Consider the following 16,743-nt stretch of genomic DNA (forward strand, 5'->3'; position numbering starts at 1 on the left):
CAAAAGATGCCCCATTTTGATCTAAGGTTTGGGTAACATTTTCATTTTGATGAGTAAAATTACATTTGATTTTAAAGATCTTAACATGTAATCATTTAAAGAAAAACAAAAACTGATCAAAATACTCCACCACACAAATATAAATATATGTAAATATGTAACAGTCAAAAGAACTCTGCAGAAAAAAGTCTTTACATTTGGTGCCAAGTAATTTACAATTGATAGTATATTTATAAATGGAGACTATTATATCATCAGGTTTAAGAATATAAGTGAGTTCTGAAATAGTTTTAGCCCTAATTTCCAAAGCAGTAACATTTTTCATTAAGAAAGATCCCTATATTTCAATCACATTTTCACCCTTGCATGACTTTGCAAATTGCTCTCTGCTGTACATGAAGAAGAGAGGAACTCCAGCAGTAATTTTCTGAAACCAGCAGCTGGAAAATATAATGCAAACAAAAATGAAGATAGAGTATATCTGATTATTATGATGTCATTTCTAATGTTATTCATCATACACACAAATGTTTGTATTCTGTATTCTATAATATAATGCTATACAAGATTTTAGATCAAAAATGTATTATTTTTAAAGTACCTTATTACCACATTTTAAGAGTTTAAAGGAAAATATAGCCTTCTGGCATTTTCACCTTATGGCATGATGCTTCTTCTCAATGTGGGGAAGGATTCCCTTGATTAAAAAAAAAAAAAAAATAGGAAAAAAGATTTTTAGAACTTCTTGGTTTTGTCATGGAGGTTACCTTTAACTTAAAAACAGTGAGTGAACTTTTATATTTTATATTATATCTTATAGTTATTATTATTATTTTTTGAGACAGGGTCTCACTCTGTTGCCCAGTCTGGGGTGCAGTGATATGATCTTGGCTCACTGTAGCTTCCACCTCCCAGCCTCAAGTGATCCTCCCACCTCAGCCCTGCAAGTAGCTGGGACTTCAGGCATGCACCACCACAACTAGCTAATTTTTATATTTTTTGTAGATACTTGGTCTCACCATGTGGTCCAAGCTAGTCTCAAACTCCTGAGCTCAAATGATCTGCCCGACTCAGCCTCCCAAGGGAATTACAGGCATGAGCCACTGCGCCCAGCCTCTTATAGTTCTTTTTTTTTTTTTTTTTTTTGAGACAGAATCTCACTCTGTCACCCAGGCTGGAGTGCAGTGGCATGATCTTGGCTCACCGCAACCTCCACCTCCCAGATTCAAGCGATTCTCCTGCCTCAGCCTCCCAAGTAGCTGGGACTACAGGCGTGTGCCACCATGCCCAGATAATTTTGTATATTTTTAGTAGAGATGGGGTTTCACCATGTTAGCCAGGATGGTCTCGATCTCCTGACCTCATGATCCACCCGCCTTGGCCTACCACAGTGATGGGACTACAGGCGTGAGCCACTGTGCCTGGCCATAGTTCTTTATCCATAGAATTAAGTATGTATATGTCAATTTAGAAGCGTTTTTACATTTAAAATTAATTTAGATGGTCTTTTAGATATGCCTGCTTGCAGAAAGGTACATTCTGGCTTACTCTTACGTTGGGGAAAATTTGTGGGGAGAGGGTTATCTTTGTTTATGTCTGGGGCCCATAGCTTTTCCAGTGACTTGGGAGTAAGTAAGCAAATTTTAGGGGATAAAATGGCAAACACATGCTATACACCCAGTGCTACCTTTTTCAGGAAGCTTTTCAACAAATAAAGTTGTATTTGTGGCTAAAAAAAGAGGGAGGGAGAAAGTGAACAAAGTGAGGAATTATGCTGTCATTCAAAGTAAAGAATTTTCCATTTTCATTTAAATTTATTTAATGTATTTAATTTAATGTTGTTTTTATTTATTTGATATTGGTAAAAAAAAACTTTATACTCTTTTCTGGGCACATGTGGTTATGACAAAACTTTGAAGAGAAAATACATGTCTCTAAGCAGGTATGCCTACCAAAAAATTGCTTCTTTGTCTATTATAAAGTGAGTAACAATTTTTTGTCCATATATATTTAGCCAAAAAAAGGGTTTTACTATTATGAAACTCCCTGAATTGAAGTTGATTCATAACAAAATAATATCCATTTATTTACTTTTCAAGGTAGAGTATTCATTAATTTCCTTTAATCAGGAGATTTGGGAGAAAGTACGGGGTATTTTGTGTTTTCGCTATTGCATAAACAGCAATTAGTTCGATGTTACTACTGCAAGTTTTGTTATTAATGAAACAGTATTGGCATTTTCCAACTGTAGTCAGGAGAGAAAATTGTGCAACTTTTAGTGATAGTTTCCAAACATATTGGAAAATGGGCTTTACTGATGGTTACCCCATTTACCCTGATATGATTATTATACATTGTTTTCCTGTCTTAAAATATCTCATATACCCCATGAATATATACACCTACTGTATGCCCACAAAAATTAAAAATTAAAAAAAAATAGGCTTTAGATTCCATGGGTTTAGTTTCAATTCTAGATTTAATACTCACTAGCTGGGAGATTTTTGGCAAAAAATTTGGAATTTTGGCAAAAAAAAAAAAATTGTTCTCTCTTTGCTTATATCCTCATTTGTAAAAAATAGAAAATAATTTTAACAACTCTTAGAGAATTAAATCAGATCATATACATAAAATGCCAGTGATTTACTATTGTGGCTTTGCAGTTGTTGAGTCTTGAAGCAGAACTTTTTAAAATTCTTCTTAGAGTTTCTAATGCCCAGTAGTACATCTGATGAAATGAAGAGAAAAGTTTTGTTATACTGAGTTGAGCCACAAATTATTGATTAAGATATGAGGTACTGAAACAGATTTGGATTTCAGGGTCTTCTAATTTTAAGGTTCTCCACCTCAGTTCTGACAGTCACCCTAAGAGAGATGGTTTTCTCTAAAAAGAGAACAGAATCAAAGGACGAGCAAATTATCTAAGGAATTTGAGGCATAGAGCTGACGTCATTTAAGATGGATCAGGATTTATCTTTTTTTTTTGTAAGAGCTTAATTGATGATGACTCCACAACCTTTCTTGATGGCTGAATTAAATAATGAATCAACTCCCGTCTGAAGTGTTCCATTTTATCAAATGCAGATTCCACAGTGGAAAGTACTTTTTTCTTATGTTATTCAACTAAAAGATATGTTTTGTTATCACTATTGCTCACACCTTTGTTAGCTGTTATGATTAAGTGTAACCTAAACCATCTTTAAGAAAATTATCTTACATGTAAACATTTCTGTGGTGGAATTCTTTCATGTTTAAATGTTTCTGATTCCTATTTAAGTATACTTCAAGTTCCTATGAATCTTTCATAGTTTGAATGAAAAGCTAGACACACACTAAGCTAGTAAGGTTCAGGCCAGTATAAAAGTCATCATCTCATTATTTCAGTATCTCTCACATCTGTTTTTTAATGTAATTGTTCTTTCTTGCTTATAAAATTTTACTTGGACACTTCTTTGCTTGGAATCTAATTCACAGAACATTTACTTTTCACTATTCTGGTTTTTCATCTGTATTTGCCCATATTTTATTTATAACATCTGTCTTCTTTTAAGTAAACATCTTTTCTTTTCTTTTCCTCACAAATTTTATGTTTTATCACTATCACAAGTTCTTCATTTGCCAATATTCTTATACATCTAAGTGTTCAATAAATATTTGTCTTGCATTTATTGTAATAATTGTTTAGAGTACTTGGGAGAATTTCAAGGTGTAACATGATGCTGTCCGTATTCTCGTTTTTTGGATATCATTTCCCTCCTGTAGGCTTCTTTAATTATCCATGTACCATATTTGAGTCACTGATGCAATAATGAAGCATCTCATAGACTGGAGAGTAGAGTATGGTTTAAACTACAGAATGAAGTGTACAGATTTTAGATTCTGGCATGTTAAGTTCAGAAGTTCAGGCCAAGCTTCAGTTTCCTTATCTTTAAAATGGGAATAATAATAGCTTGAAATACTGTGATGAGGATGAAATATGAAAGAGATGATATTTACAAAGTATCCAGCACAGAACTTGGGAGAGAATAGGACTTGCTAAATATGTGAGTAGTCTTCCCTTACCCTAGGACTGAACTTTGTTAAACAGTTTTCACTCCATCCTTTCAGACAGACCAATGGTTGGAATGTTGACCTTATTTTGAAAATAGTGTTCACATCCCTAGCGATCTTAAGAACCCACATTCCATGACCGAAGTCTGTTTTATGTACTCGTATTTAGGAGACTAGGGAAAGAAAACTTAGGTAAATCTTTTATAAATCTGTCATCTACCTTTATGAAATAAGCACCTTAAAAGTCACATCTTACTTACATCAACTTTCAGTGTGCCAATTCTCTGAATTACCTGATTAAAACATGGTTACTTCTTTTTGCACTTGGGAATAGTGAAAATCTGATTTGTCTGGTACAATATTGAATGAAATCGTGGTCTTACCATCAGGCTTACAGCAGCTATAATTGAAACTTCCAGGAGCTCTAATAAAGGAAAATATCATGCTACTTAAATATGCAAATAAGTACATGTACCCCCCGCCCCATAACATGTCTTAATGCAGACATACACAAGTATAACATTTTGAGCAGGTATTGAGATTCTTTGACACAAACTTTTCAGGGTAAGTATATACCTCTATTTAAATAGATTTTAACGTTTATATATTAAACGTTGGGTCATTTCAATAAAAATGAAGTAGAAAATCAAACCCTATATTGATGATTTGTGAATTAATAGAATAAAATTTGTAATCTTGTTTTGAATTATACGTTTTCAAATATTAAAACTTGCTTTTACACTAATAAGTCAGAGTATGCATCAAAGGTAAATTATTTTGGGGTAATGTCATGAATGGAGAAGACCAAAAACATCCCTCTGTTTATATCTTGGCTCTGCCACTTATCAATTTTGTGACGTTGAGCAAGCTATTAACACTCCAAGGCCTCAGTTTCCTTGTTTGTAAAATAGGGCTAATAATAATAACTACGTCATTAATGAGATTTAACATCTGAAGCATGGAGCTCAAAGCTTCCTAAGTGCTTGATTAATTACTCTTAATATTACTTTCACTATCATTTCAGCAATTGTACCTGTGTGGCCATTACAATGCCTTACATGTAATAAGTCCTTGTTAAACATTAGCGCAGTGAGTTAATTTGGCAAAATGATTTTGCAATGTAAAAGTCATTGTAGGATTATGTTAAGTATGTTCTATTCAGTCTGACTTAAAACATGATTCAATTCAATATTTTTTAATGTAAATAAATTTTCAAAAATAAATGTCTAGGGCAAAATCAGACCTGTCTACTTGTTGCCTCTTAACTAAAAATTGGTCAAGGTATCTGTAAATAAGTTGCTTTATACAGTTGCTGTTCGACATGAGGGATATAAACAGACGATCAGGCAAGTTCTGCTTTGTACTTTAAATTAAACTAGTAAGATGATCACTTTTGCATAAAGTGAAACTGTAGCCAGAAGACCACTATGAGATAGAAGCACACACTTAATGATACAGCTTTTTCCTCCTCTTTACCAGTCCAAAGAAGGGCTTGAAGATTACAGTTCTGATTTCGTTTCCTTTTTGATTGGGAAAATGTGGTAGATATAAGATCTGGGAAATGCCATTTGAAGTAAATTAACAAAAACCTATGAAACATAGTTAACCATAGATATAGTCTGACAGTAAGAAGAATATTGTGAGAAGCGGAGGAAATCCTAGAATGACTGTGTATTACTCTGACAGTGAATTGGTATTATCTCTGCTATCAGATAATGCAGTTATCATTAATTTTCACATTTGCATTTCAATCTTTGGAAGGAAATGACTCTTGCCGGATGAAGATAAGAGCTCTGTACCACTATAATGAACCATCATTTTATCTCAATGCTTTGTGTCCATATGAAAATGAGGCAGAGAGGAGTGTGTGTGTATGTGTGTGTGTGCTCACATGTGTGTGTATGGGGGGTCAGGAAAATATTATAGCAAAGTGTCAAAAACTGGTACAGACTTTTGAGCCCTTTATGAAACAAGAGGGGGTAAAAAATAAACCTTCTGTAGTGTCGTTAAGTGGATATCGGATTAAAAGATGAAAGCCTGACTCTTTGTAGAACAGAATGCCACATGAACACGGTAAAAAAGTTCTGTTTTATTCCCTACTCCAATTTGCACTCTCATACAGAATTAGGACAGACATAAACACAACCAGAAAGAAAAGAAAAAAAGAAAAAAGTAGGTTGGATCACTGTTTGGAAAGGCAGCTAATGTCTTTGATTCATAAACAACTTTATGAAGTATACCAATTTATTATTACTAGTATGATGATTTTACTTCTTCAGCGGTATAAGAATGGGAACTAAGTATATTTAGATAGTGGCTTGTTTTAGAGTTTGCAAACATCTAATTTGTTTACATAAGTTAAATTGAGAAATTCAAGTTAAAGATAATGAATTTGAGATAAATTTTCTTTGGACCTTTCATTGCAGTGACCTTTTCATGAGACACAGTACTGGAAAATGGATACAGTGCCAAATTTTATGATTATCTTATGGTCCCCAAAATATATGACAATTCACTATTTGCAGTAGAAGCTCCCTCAACTAAACTACAATTTCTATCCCTCTCTAAAACTTACTGATTGAAGCAGTTTTGGTTTCAGTTCTACACCACCAAATTTATATGTTCAAATTCTAACCTTCAGTACCCCAGAATGTGGTATTCCTTGGAAATAGGGTTTTTGAAGATATAATTGAATAAGATGAGGTCGTAGTAAAGTAGGGTGGACCCTTGATCGAATATAACTGGTCTTCTCTGGGAGACAACACAGGAGAATGCCTTGTGGAGATAAAGGCAGAGATCCCCATGATACTTCTACATGCCAAGGAAAGCTAAAGATTGCCAGTAAACCACCAGAAGCTAGAGGAGAGAGGCATGGAACAGATACTTCCTCACAGCCCTCGGAGGGAACCAATCCTGTTGACACCTTGATCTTGGACTTCTAACCTCCAGAACTGTGAAACAATGAATTCCTGTTATTTCAGCCACTCAGCAAACTGATACAGGAGCCAGGAGTTAGAAAGAAACGATGTGGGCAGTCACTTGTATGCTTCCTAGGCATACTTTTTACTCTAATTTTTACTTTATTTTAAATATTGTCTAAACCAATGAAATATGTTCACACAAAATATATTATTTCTATGAAAACTATGTTGAAACCTTCAAAAAACTGGATAAAGGAAAATCACTAAAAAATGTAGGTATGGTCAAAAAACTGAATAATTTGCGAGAAAAATCTTACAAAATATTAAAGAAACTTCACTTAAATAGCTTTGCAAAAGCTTTTACATCCTCCATTCTAATGAAACAAACTAGAAATCGTACATGAAGAATGTGAATGCTGTTTATACAAGTGAAACACAAATCGGTTGGTCTATATAAAATGTCTAGACCCTATATAAAATGTTTGATGCTTTTATGTATTATAAAATAAAATATAATGCTTATAACGCTATTCTAAAAATATTTCTATGGTTTGGCTATTTTGATTAAATAACCACTACCCACCCCAGTTGTGTTCACTGACAGGGTTTTACTGTGTTCTTTCCCATTGAACCATAATTCAGCTTAGAATGCATCTCAACAGGGCACTTTAGAAAGACACTACCCGTCAGTAGGAATTGGTATGTAAGGAATATCTTTGCCATTCCTTTTATAATCTCTATTATTAAAATGTATGCACTGTCCAGGCACAGTGTCTCATGCCTGTAATCCCAGTGCTTTGGGAGGTCTCGGTGGGAGGATCTCTTGAGTCCAGAAGTTTGAGACCAACCTGGGCAACATGGTGTAACCCTCATTTCTACAAAAAAATTTAAAAAACAATAGCCAGACGTAGTGATTGGCACCTGTGGTTCAAGCTACTTGGGAGGCTGAGGCAGGAGGATTGCTTGAACCTAGGAATTTGAGGCTGTAGTGAGCTGTGATCCTGCTACTGCACTCCAGCCTGAACAACAGAATGAGACCCTGTCTCAAACAACAACAACGAAACAACAAACAAATGAAACCCAAAATTATGCATTAAATATGTATGTTGGACCAGGGATTATTGGCATTGATTTCCTTGTACCAGTATTGTGCTCTGAAAATATATGTGAGAGTAAATTGACTCTCATATCTGGAAAGCTGAAAGAAAGAAGTAAACCTATTTTGTTTTTATTTTGTCTGGTTTTAAAAAGAACTTAAGTGGGCTTAAAATATAAGTAAAGATCAACACAATGATATGCATTGGAAGTAATTTAAAATCATGAAAAGTAAAATATATACAATTTGATATCGATGTGCCACAAATTTGGAACTAAATTACTAGAAGGATAATATTGACTGAGGACACAGATAAATTAGTTAGGGCAAGTTTATGTTTTCAGCTACATATTTAGTATCAACTATATGCAACACTCAGTGTTTGGCCCTAGGATATATGGCGGTACATTAACCAGAGTGGTCTCAACTTCAGAGAGTGTATGTTCTACCAGAAATTGAAAATTGTTTTAATAATGATTCTTGAATGCTTATTGCATATGTGATAGCTGTTCTCTTGAAGTAATTTAAATGATACCATAAAACTATATTATCAGTGGTGGGGCTAGCCCAGTCTGGTGGAAAGAGATTCAGTAATGATTCCTGTAGGGACCAATCATTTTTAACTTAATTTGTTTTTATTTTTATTTTTTATATTTTAATATGCAAAGTTTTAAACATGCATCAAAGAAGAGGGAAGAGTACAACGAATTCCCATGTACCTATTGCCCAACTTCAAAAGTTATCAACTTTTAGCTAATCTGGTTTCATCACTTCCTTCTGAATTTTTTTTTCTAGAGTTTTGTTTTGTTTTGTTTTTCTTTTTGAGATGGGGTCTTGCCCTGTCACCAGGCTGGAGTGCAGTGGCACCATCTCAGCTCACTGCAGCCTCCGTCTCCTGGATTCAAGTGATTCTCCTGCCTCAGCCTCCCTAGTATGACACCACACCCAGGTAATTTTGTTTAGTTTTTATTAGAGATGAGACTTCACCATGTTGGCCAGGCTAGACTGGAACTCCTGGCCTCAGCCTCCCAAAGTGTCTAGAGTATTTTAAAGCGAGTTTCAGAAATCATGTCATTTCACTCATAGGTTCTTTGATAGTCTCTCTAATAAATGAGGACTTTTGCTTTAAACAAATATCAATATAACACATAAAATATCAATATAACACATAAAAATATTCTTAATATTATCTAAAGTTCAATTCATTTTCAAACTTCCCTACTTATCTCAAAAAATGTCTATGGTTGGTTCATTGGAATCAGGATTCAACAAAGATCCACATATTGGTTTATATGATAAGTCTTTTCGAACGGATAGCAGTCTCTCTCCCCCTACACTTACCCCCCACCCCCCATACACACACTTATTTGTGGAAATGAAATTTCTCCTGCAGTACTTTTCATGTTCTAAACTGGGCAGATTGCATCCTGGTGGTGGTGTGTAGCATGTTCTTCGATAGCCCACATTTCTTGTAAATTGATTGTTAATCTAGATCCTTGAGTAAATTCAGGTTTGATATGGTGGGCATCAGTACTGCATACACACTGATGCTTTTTACTGCTTTATATCAGCAGGCACATAAAGACTGGGTGCCCAGCTGCATGCTCCAGTGCACTACCAGTACAAGCGTGTGAGGTACTGTGTGGTGGGAATGCTCACATGTACTGTCGCTCCAGTTACACTTGCAGTGATAGTACAGTGTATCAGGTGGTTTAGGTGTTTTCAGCCTGATCCGATGTTTGTCAAGTTTCTGATCAGCTTTTCCCTAATAATTATCGCCAGGTTCCATTGTATCTATAGGATTTGCAAAATGCTGGTTTTCACATTTTGTCATTGTTTGTGCGAATTTATTAGCTAAAATTATTATCTAAAATTGTTATCTTATGAAAATCTTCCCTTCCCCTATTTGGTTTTCCTTAAATACTGTTCATAAAGAAAGGGGAGGACAAATGCATCATTCTCATTATTTACAAATTTATGGAATAGTGAATTGGTGCCTTCACCCTCCAAAGGTGACTAAGACCTCAGGGTGGCTTCTGAGACCTTTTGACATGAACATAATAGGCTTTGATAGCCCATTTTACTCCTGGCATGATAAAATGTCAGAGGTTCATCTTGTTAGTTTTCTGTTCTAAACCTGGGGTGAGCTGTTTCTCCAAGGATCATGGGTTACTGTTCCTGGGATTTGGTACAAGATGAGCATCTCAAATCTGAAAATTCAAAATCCAAAATGCTGAGTACATGGTATTCAAAGGAAATGCTCACTGAAGCATTTTGGAATTTTGATTTTCTGATTTTGGATGCTCAACAAGTAATGCAAATATTCCAAAAACTTTCTAAAAATGTAGAATCCAAAATATTTCCAGTTCCAAGCATTTCAGATAAGAGATACTCAAACTAGTATTTAAAGACCTCAATCTAGGTAAAAGGGGTGTAAAATTAAAATCTGAAAGAGAAAACGGCATTATTAGTTGGACAGAGCATGGGAAGGGGGTTTGAGCAAAAACTGGGATTAGAGTAACCTGGGCAGAATATGCAGCATTTTCAAAACCCTTGTCATGAGAAGGAACGTGAATTCAAGGCCATTGTGGTTGGAGCTAAGAACGCCAACCAAGAGAGTGGTGTAAGATGAAGCAGGGTTCAGATTCTTCAGTGCCTTATAGTCTGTAATACTATTGTTGGATTTAAACTCAAAGCCAACCTGAAGACATAAAATGCAGAGAAGTCACATGCTCATATTTGCATTAAGAATAAAAAAAGAAAGGACGGTGATGACTGTGTAGAGAGTGGACAGAAGGAAGTAAAAACTCACTGGCCTTATCAAGAGGTCACAGTGGCTTGTAGAGAGCGCTTTATATATTTGTTAGTGTCATTATATGTGGCTTTCTCGATGTAGAATATTTTGACACCATTTACTGAGGTAAGGAAGACTGAAGGAAAGGCATGTTCATGGAGTAAGATGATGAGTTGGATTTTTAATATGGCATGTTTTTTATTTACTTGAGATATCCAAATGGAGCTGTTGAGTAGAACATTGGTAATATAGCCAGGAGCCTGGAAGAAAGGTCTGGGGTAGAGATATAAATTGGAGAGTTAGCAATGTACTCATGGCAGTGGAATTCTTGGGAGAAGACGAAATTGCCTAGTATAGAAATATAAACCAGAGGGCTGCAAAACAAACCTCTATTCCCTAGAGATAGGAGACAGAAATTCCCTATCTTTAGGGGAAGGATAGAGGAAGAAGAGTCATTGAAGAAGACTGATAAGCAATGGCCAGAGAAGATGGGGAAAACCAGGAAAATGTTTTTTTTTTTTTTTTTTAAAGAAGGAAGGGGCTATGCCTGGCTTAAATGGTGCTGAGAGACCAAGATGGAGAGTTAAAAATGTCCTTAAATTTAGTGACATCCAGATATTAGTGATTTTAACTGGAACTATTTCATGGAGCTTTGGTGGCAGAAACCAGACTGTGGTAGGTTCAGATGAGAGGGAAAAATAAGCACATGGAATCAGCTCTAGTAAACAACCATCGTTGATAAATAAACATGTAAAATATTTATTGTCAAATAAATATACAAAATAAATTTTCTTGGTACATTAATATATAAAGTACTTAGATTTCTTTAAAACTCTCTGGTAATTGAATAAAATTATTCATTATCATTTACCTCTTATTTTTGCCTAAGAATTTTCTAAACTTCTGAATTTAGGAGTATGCTTCCAGAGAAATTCGTATTCCTGTGTTAAACTACTCTGAATCTACTATCCATTAACTTTATTAAATTGTTTCAGTTTTTATTTTCTGCTCCTACAATATCTTCAGGTTTTCCATAGTATTATTTCTTTTCTTGTTTGTTTGTTTTGAGATGTAGTCTTACTCTGTTGCCCAGGCTGGTGTGCAGTGGCACGATCTCGGCTCACTGCAACCTCTACCTCCTGGGTTCAAGCGATTCTCCTGCCTCAGCCTCCTAAGTAGCTGGGACTACAGGCTCGCACCACCATGCCTGGCTAATTTTTTGTATTTTTATCTGTGATGGGGTTTCACAGTGTTAGTCAGGACAGGGATCCACCCGCCTTGGCCTCCCAAAGTGCTAGGATTACAGACGTGAGCCACTGCACCCGGCCGCATTATTTCTTTTAAATTTCATCATTTCTACCTTTGTCTCTCAATAACTTTGGTTTATCAAATAGCTTATGATTTTTGTGAGGTTTATCACTTTTAATGTGTTTGATAGGTTACATTTGCTAACAATAAATTATATAATATACATTTGTACTATGCATTTGATATGTTAAAGGTATGCTTTCTTTTTCAGTAGCCAAACAGATAACAGCCAGTATGTTGTTATTGTATTTTTGTTGTTGTTTTTACCTCAGTAGCACATTTGGACCTTGGGCATTATTATATCTTTGTCTTTATAATAAACTCATGCACTTGTTTCTAAGATTGATACTTGGAGCTTGCAACTTATTCACTCATAAATATGACTTACATATGCTGTCTAGATTTTGTACTTCTTCCCCTGCACCTTTGTAGACCTACATTGAATTAATTAATTTAATTAGTTCAAACATTTGTTGAAGAAGAACTATGCAGTAGGTTCCAAGGATCAAGTGATGGCTTAGTCTGCCTTAAAAAGCTCATAGTACAAAGGAGAAGATAGACAAATGATGAGATAATTAAAACACATGGCTGCGGGTACAGTGATAGAGGCATTTACAGTGGGCGGTGTGATGCTGGTGGTAAGAAATGATGCTGATGAAGTAACACAGGCAATAATGATCTCGTCAAGCGATCCCAAGGGAGTGATAAATTCACATTGGACCCACTTTAAGTTGTTATTCATTGATAGAAAATGTTTGTTTGCTTGTTTTTTGCCAAGTCTAATTCCATAGCATGTGTGGTAAACATGCTTTCATTTTGCCTGCAGGGAAGTCTTCACTTCCCAGCTAGACCTGCTACCTGGAAGGCACTGTCCTTCCTGTCACTCTCATACCTGAGGAAAGGACAGACTCTCTGAAAGACAAGGGAAAATACAGTTTCCTGCAGGCAGAGAAGGGACTCCAGATTTAGACATGAGGCTGCCTATCGAAGATGTGTTACATCTACCAACTATATAAAGGCAACAATAAAAGGGTTTGGTAAAAGATTAGCAAAGAAATCTAACCAGGGCCTCTGGTGGCCTTACTGGTCTTACCTGGTGTTTGGAAGTAAGGCTGACTTGGCTCTTGGCTGTTGGAGGTTTTTGGAGAGTTTGAAGGGAATAAGAAAGGAAGCCTCAGGGATGTCCTCTGAACTTCTTGCCTACAGCAGAGTCTTTTTGACAGAATTCCCATGGACCGTATATTAGGTGTAGTTAAAGGAAAATTGCAAAGTGTTGCATGTTTTCAAATTGTTAAAAATTTAATACAAGGTCACATACAAGGAAGCAAAGAAAAGAGCATATTTCATCTTAAACATTCCTTTATCTTTGGGTAAATACACAAAGAATCAAAGATTCTTTTTTGTTTTCATGGCAGAGATCAGTTGAAATGAATGTTACACTCCATGTAAAGACAGTCACAAACTTACTGATGGAATGAAAATTTAAAAAATTCATTTGTTTCCCCCCCATTACCTTTTCCATATTAATCAATGCAGATTGTTACATTTTTTAACATTGTGTTAATAATATAAACTAAAGTGAAAACAACAAATAGACAAATATATTCTCTCAGGGATGGAGACATGTTGCCACTTAGCAGAATTAAGTAGGCTGTATGCCAAATAATATAAAAATGATCAAGTATCTGAAATTGACAGTGCATGTTTTCAGTATGTATTTTTAATAAGCAATGCATTATTTCATTTGACATTACTTTTAGTTATATTTTCTCTATAAAAGCAATTAAAAGAAAAGCAAGCCAAAAGAAAAGAAAAAAAGAAAGCATTTTCCATCTTCAGAGTCTTTGCTCTTTCAGTTCTGTTTTTTTTAATTAGATGTTTTCTAGAACGTTATCATATTCCTTAGTAGAGAACATATTTTTTTTATTCTGTAAGTTGAATAAGGGGGACATCGGGTCCCCTTGCCATTAAACAATAATTATAGTAATATGATTAAAGCAACAGTTTCTTAATAGGGTGATAAAGGAAAAAAACTTTAAAGAAATTATTCTCACCAATTCTAATGTTATAACTGGGCATGAAAAATATTCTACAAACCGTTTTCTTATTATTAAAGAAGTCACTTGAATGACTCTTCTTTTTTTCTTTCTCTGAGACAGAGTCTCACTCCTTCACTCAGGCTATAGTGCAGTGGTGCAACCACAGCTCACTATAGCCTTGACCTCTTGGGCTCAAGCTATTCTCCCACCTCAGCCTCCCAGAGAGCTGGGACTACAGGTGTACACAATCATGCCCAGCTAGTTTTTTGTTTTGTTTTGTTTTGTTTTGTTTTTATTTTTGCAGGGATGGGGTTTCACCATGTTGCCCCAGCTCAGTAATTCTTGTTAGTTATGCAAATATAAGGCAAATAGGAACCAGAACCTTCCAAACTGGGTGTGTGTGTGTGTGGTGGGTGGGGAGGGTGCTTTGTGACTTTGTGATAAATACTCCCTGTCTAGGAAATCTCAGAACCCTGGAAGGAGGTAAGAGACTGATTGGAATATGTACCCTAGGGGCTCTCTTTGTGGTAGTCAACCAAACTCCACTACTTTTCCCCCAATTTGGGGTATGTATTGGCCTGCTCAGGCTGCCATAACATAATACCACAGACTGGGTGGATTAAACAACAACAGTTTATTTCCTCATGATTTTGGAGGCTGGAAGTCCAAAATTAGGGTATCAGTAGGCTTTGTTTCTAGTGACGCCTCTCTTCCTAGCTTCCAGATGACTGTCTTCTTGCTGCGTCCTCGCCTCACTTTTTCTGTGTATGAGAGGACTCCTGGTGTGTGTTCCTCTTACAGGGATAGCATTTCTGTTGGCTTAGGGTCCTCTCCTTATGATCTCATTTAACTGTAATTGCCTCCTTAAAGGCTATACCTTCAAAGAGAATGACATTGGGGATTAGGGCCTCAACATATGAGTTTTGGGGGAACACAGTTCAGTCCATAGTGGAGTGGATTACGGTGGCTGTAACCAAAGTCTGCTGGCAGGAAAAGGACACCAAGGGAAGATTTCTGGAAGGCAGATAAAGCTAGGACTCAACATTAGGGCCTTTGGGTTTAAGAGAGAGGGCTGCTTCCATCACCCCTTGTTCCTGAATCTAGAACCCTCTGGGACCAGATAGCATTCCCTGGGGTCCTGCTCTGGGAAAGAATGACTGAGCTGAGATGTGAGTGTTGATTAAGTGAATGGAACCCTGCAGCCTAAGGTTGTATAGGAGCAGAAGCTGTTTGGGTATCACTTCAGTGGAGAAGGCAAATCAATTTTCTTGTGCAGGAAAGGTTTTCAATAGTGACACCAAAACATAGCAAGCAAAGCTGGGACTCCAGTGGCCTAACGGATTTGCTGTCTTTTCCAAATCCTGGAGAATTTAGGGAGAATAAAGAAGGTCTCAAAACAAAGAGGCTTTACTTGAGGCAAAATTGGGGAATATACCCCAAGCTGACAAATGAGGTAAGAACACAGAAGAACACATGGGAAACCCAGAGAAGGAGGCATCTCCTTGGCTCTGGAAGACCAGTTAAGGCCACTTGCCTAAATAAACATGGAAACATCCAACAGGTAGAAAGTGAGAGGAGAGGAAAAAACATTCCAGCATCGCTGGCACAGGGAGCATGGCCCACCCAGCATCATATGGAGGGTGAAATGGAGTTAGGAGTGAGTCGAGGGCTTGCACTGGACACTCAGCAATAGGCTTTTAAGAAATTTGGGTAAAATGAAAGGTGTCAACATCATTGATAAGTATTTGTGTTCAGTGTGAGAATGCGTTGAAAGTAATGGAGGAAGTACTTTTACCTTGCTTTGAGCAGTATAAAGCAAGTAAAAGCAAGAGTTTTCTTACGGTTATGCATACAAAATGAAGCACTTATTATTCTGAAAAGAAAAAAAAATGCTCATGTGTTGTGAAAAAATACTTTAACTGTTTTAAGTTATTAAATGTAGAAATTATTTTTGTATCCTGTATTAAATTTTAAAGTAAATATGAGATTTTAAAAAGCACTCTACATATAATGCAATTTTTTGATATCTTTGACATGTTGGTGTGGACACTAGAAAAACATTTTGATTATCAAGAACAAGCAGACATTTTTGAAAAGCTCAAATTATTCATTTATAAAAAAATCATAATTACTATTTTGTGGCAAAATTAATTTCTTATAAAATAGCTTTACAGCCTAGAAAATGGAAATAAATTATTTTAGGAACTCATATAGCTTAAGGCTAATATTTCATGTCAATAATTCATGATTAATATATAGTGGAATATTTTAGCACATTTTAAAATTAAAAGAGATTATTAGTCAATTCGACTCTCTGGACTTGACTCATTCTTTACTTTTCAAGTAAGCATGGTAAAATAAAAAAAAAAAACTTTAAATGCCAGATATTCAAATACAGTAAAATGAAGATGGCATTATATTTAACTGTTAAAAAAATGCATGAAATATTTCAACCATGGTTTAAAATTACCTGAAATTAATAATTCTCCTGATTTCCTTTGGGCTTTTAATATTAAATCTGTAGGATTCAGGATA

The 16,743-nt window shown here is 35.6% G+C and overlaps 1 protein-coding gene across 1 annotated transcript in view; it reads left to right on the plus strand.

Moving 5' to 3' along the window:
* ZFPM2 (zinc finger protein, FOG family member 2) overlaps nt 1–16,743 on the plus strand; it is a 385,277-nt gene that overhangs the window by 25,760 nt on the left and 342,774 nt on the right. The gene's annotated exons all lie outside the window — the stretch shown is intronic.

This window comes from Piliocolobus tephrosceles, chromosome 7, assembly GCF_002776525.5.
Source record: "Piliocolobus tephrosceles isolate RC106 chromosome 7, ASM277652v3, whole genome shotgun sequence".
Lineage (NCBI taxonomy): Eukaryota > Metazoa > Chordata > Mammalia > Primates > Cercopithecidae > Piliocolobus > Piliocolobus tephrosceles.